Source organism: Octopus sinensis, linkage group LG10 (genome assembly GCF_006345805.1).
Source record: "Octopus sinensis linkage group LG10, ASM634580v1, whole genome shotgun sequence".
NCBI lineage: Eukaryota > Metazoa > Mollusca > Cephalopoda > Octopoda > Octopodidae > Octopus > Octopus sinensis.
The window spans coordinates 3,967,902-3,972,901 of NC_043006.1; positions in this window are offsets into that span (position 1 = coordinate 3,967,902).

Consider the following 5,000-nt stretch of genomic DNA (forward strand, 5'->3'; position numbering starts at 1 on the left):
CGGACGGACGGACGGACGGATGGAGGTACGTTTAGAATATCAGTTATAACATCTGTAAGTCTGTGATAAATTAGGACAAACTTTCGATGGCATTTCTTGCGATGTCTTGATGATCGTTTTCCAAAATCTCTAACCTCAGAGTCATTTCGATGCTGATCACTTCCCATCTGAAGCAAAATTTCCTATAAACTTGGACGATTATGCACTTCTGTTAAGAGTGCCGTTCACGTTTGCGGAAAGCTAAAGTTTTGGCACTTATTGAAGCGTCTTATTATTCAGTTCTTTAGTAGGTGTACACTTTAGAATTGGCTGAGTTTGTCTAAAATCCCTGAAAATTGGCTTCGTTTATGATGTTAGTGTTAACTCAAAGATCTTGTAAGGTACAATCGAATGCCTTATACTGTTAACTTGGCATGTTTCAGAACCTCTGCCTTTCCAAATTCTGTGCCAATATTTCATACAGGACTCACATTGTATGCAAGGCTGAATGACAGTTTGAAAAAGATAATCATGTTTGAACAGTGCCATTGAATGTTAGCAAAAATGTAGCAATTCTAGATGAGACCAGACCACTGCAATAACAATATGGTTGTGTGAACAAACATTTACCAAAATTAAGGTTTATCAAAAAGCTTAGCCTGTTCAAACAGGAAAATGAAAGAAAACTATTTCTCCTCAGACATCGCAAATCATTTGATAATTGTGTTAACTTATTTCAATTTATCGTTGGTCATACTCTTCCAGCTGTTGAATGTCACAGCTGGTTGCCTGAAAAAACGTCTCGACTGAGAGCTGCAGCTACAGTCTGTATTGCAGTAGACCGCCCATATTGTTCAAGTTCGTTGCCAGCCATGGCACGTATTGTCTGCAATGAAAACTCAAAAGTGCGGGGGTACACGGTACAGATTGGTTCTAACAATTCACTGGATCTGTTGTGAATGTAACTAGGGGTTATTGTATCCCACCTTACCTTTCTTTAGAGTAAGTGAACTAGTTTTTCGTTTGTTTTCTGGGGGTTTTTTCTCTCTCATTATAGCCACGTGTGATATCTTAACACTTGATCGTAAAGAAGATTTCTAGCAAAGCATCATCTTTGCACAATTCAAAAACTACAACTAAAACAGTCGTAAATGTGTTTGATCTGCATTTTCAGTATTTTCGTTTCTTACGTGGAGTAAACTCTTTCGCCATTCGCTAAATGGACCGCCAGATATGAAACACCTAGGAGGAGAAAATTCAGAATACGCCAAGCTGCCTCATTACTGCTGGAATAAAAAAACTCATCTTTTATGCTAATAGCACATAATGTCTGGCTTCCTTGCGCAGCAGTTCAACTCCGGCTTGGTTAATGTTTTTGCCGATGTACCACTTGATATACTTGGTAGATTAGACAGAAGACAGGCTTTGGAACTTGCATAACTGTTGAAGACGTGAAAATGGAGAGAGGTGAAGGTTGATGTACCGTTAGATGTATTTGGTAGTTTAGACAGCGTGACAGGCTCTAGCATTTGTAAGAACGTTGAAAATGCGCAAAGATTTCTTCCTACATGCTGTCAATGATAATGGCGTCGAGTTGTATTCTGAAAGAGGTAGTGTAAGCTCTATCACTTAAGTTTATTTTCATGTACAATGGACAACCACCGTGATATGTCTGACTTGCTGAAAAGAGCTAGGATATTTCTGTGTATATTTTCTTGCTTTCATGCAAGAAGAAATGAGTGTTGAAATGACAGCGGGGACCCGGGGTCATGTGCTTCGGCACCGATTTATGCAACAGTTTGGTTTTGATTTGAAACCGATGATGTAATCTAATCGGCTTACTCAAATCTTATCTGTAAGTCAGGATCAAAAACGGATACGGTGCAATCCAGATTTCTACTTTTGAATGGAGTAGATGTAACACGACTATTTGCAATTGCCAAAGACAGTATCTTTCATGGTGAGACTCATTCTTGAAATGACCTTCTGTGCAACACTCTCGTGGAGAAATCATGTTCGTATTGGCCCATCTGACTAAACATAAGTTCTTCAGTAATTTCTGGACATTTACGATTTCAGCTGAGAGTGAGAATTAAATCAGGTCTGCCATAGATACAACAGCCAGTCATGATATCTTGTGTGTACACACGCATGTAACTTTGACTGCCTGTAAGCAAAGACAACAGGGTAACCAATTGCCTCACACGGGTAAAATGACCATAATTTACAACATTTCTAAGATAATCCTAATCATAAACTCTTAATCTGCTCCATTTTGTTCTGAGGTAGCACATTCACTCAGACTTAATCTTAACGTACATGTCAGTAGTGAATTGGTGAAAAAGGTGGCCATATCTAATGCGAATGTCGGATTGTCTGACCGTAATTCTGGGGTCATCGAACTCATTAGAAAACAGTGTTTCCTCATCGAGACTTTGGTGTTCTCAGAGATAACCATCTTCACTTTTTCAAAATATAAGAGGTTACTACAATGCTTCGTATGCCTCATTAATTTTAGATATGTAAATTAATTTGCCGCCTTCGTTTTCAAGGATGGCGCCTAGTTTATTAAATCCTATTCTAGAAATAAGAACACTCACCTCCAAATCAAGAGAAGCATTAAGATGTCGTTCAAGCTATTAGAGTTCTGTTAGCATAGATATTTACTTTCCAGTATGGCTGTGTTAGCTGATCCAGAGCGGTGTGAAAATTATTCAAGTAATTATTAAGAGCATTTCCTAAAGGTCTAGAATAATTCTTTCTCTGACAGTTGGAATATTTCTGCAGCGTCGCACATCCTGCTGTCTCATATCTTCCATGGAATGAATCTCAAGTTTTTAATGAACAACTAAAGTTTCTCTTCACTATCACACATACACACACACTTACATAAACATACACACACATACATGCACACATGCATACGCTTTCTTAGACAACAATATATATATATGTGTGTGTGTGTGTGTGTGTGTGTGTGTGTGTGTGTGTGTGTGTGTGTGTGTGTGTATAATTGTCGTTTTAGTAAATGAATAAATAAATTGAAATAACAATAGATTGACATAATTGACATAGGCGTAGGAGTGGCTGTGTGGTAAGTAGCTTGCTTACGAACTACATGGTTCCGGGTTCAGTCCCACTGCGTGGCACCTTAGGCACGGGCTATAGAATAAGTACTAGGCTTACAAAGAATAAATCCTGGGTCGATTTGTACGACTAAAGGCGATGCTCCAGCATGGCCGCAGTCAAATGACTGAAACGAATAAATGGAAAAGAAAAAAAAGAATATAATGTCTAAAAGTTTTCTTATTGCTCTCTCTCTCTTTCTCTCTCTCCCTCGCTCTCTCTCTCTCTCTCTCTCTCTCTATATATATATATATAATATATATATATATATATATATTGGAGCATGGTGGTTATTACACTCATTTTAAAAATAAATTACAGAAAAGTTATCATTTACTTGTGATCTTTTACTTGTTTCGGTCATTGACCTGCGTCTATGCGGAGGAATCACTTTGAAAGATTTTACATGAACAAATCGACGCCAGTAACTATTTTCTTTAACGTCTGGTATTTTTTCTATCGTTCTCTTTTGCCGAACCGCTAGGTTACAAGTACATAAACAAACCAATACTTGTTGTCAAACGGTGGAGGGACAGACGTAAATATAATGACATGCACTCACACATACACAAACATGCACATGCAGACACACACAGATATATGCATGCACACACACACACACAAACACACCTATATGTACATAGATTCTTGCAGCTTCTGTTTAACAAATCTAGTCATAAGTCTTTGGTCGATCTAGGACAATAGTAGAAGACATTTGTTGAAGGTGCCGCGCAATGGCACTGAAACCGGAACCAACAATGGGAAGTAAGAACTGGTAAAAGTACAAAAAATATAATAACAAGAAACTAGAATTTATAAAAAAGAAACTTTGATACTTCTATAGAAATGGGCAAAAAGAAAGCACCACCGAATGGTAAGACCTCTCCTCAACATTAAAAGTTAACTATCATACTTTTTTTTAACAATGTTGTATCAAATGAGACCATTTGAAAGCAGATCAAAAGCATAGAAGAATGGTTAGCATTTTTATAATTTCCTTTCATAGCTAGGTTTCTAATGTTTACATTTATTTCTGCCCTTCTGCTTCATGCTCTGTTGTGGATACGTAAAATGATTTTTGTTCAAATTATGACGAGCCATCAAAAGCACAAATAGAGAAACTGAGCTCCCGAATACGGTAATAAATTGGGTTGCGTCTTCTTTATATTTAATTGAAGATTCTATGCCATTGAACCGAGACCGAAATCGGGTACGTCATCTCTGAGGAGTGATCAACAATTGTTAAACACTCAGCCAAAAGAAATCCCCACTTTTTTTTCTGGACATCGAAAGCGTTGAAGGGATACGTTTACAAGTTTGCAATGCCTTTTCGCAGCTAAGCTTTCTAATATATAAATATATTTTAGCCTTTCTAAATCAGATACACACACACATACACACACACACACAGACATATATATATAATATATATATATATATATATATATATATATATATATTACAGAGAGAGGGGGGTTTACAGACAGGCAGATAGATAGTTGTATGTTTGTATGTCTATTTATGTATATAAAATATATATATATTTTAAGTGCATATGTGTGTGTGTGTGAGTCGGTGTGTGAGTGTGCGTGTTTATACCTGTGAGTATGTGTAATGTGTGTGTATGTGTTGGTGTGAATAAGGGAGAGAGACAGAGAAGAAGAGAATGAAACGAAAATGAGTTTTTGCTGTCCAGATGCGTGTCACTGGTCATTATTTGGCCAGTGACACGTATCTGGACAACAAAAGAGGGTACATTAAACAACGGACAAGAGAAAATCTTGATTTATTGTAATTATCTCCACAGCCATAAACGTGTTCTGTTGTGCTTTGCATAAGCCTAGGTGTTGCCCCTGCTGGGGCTAAGGTGGCTCTACTGATGGCGTTTATAGAAT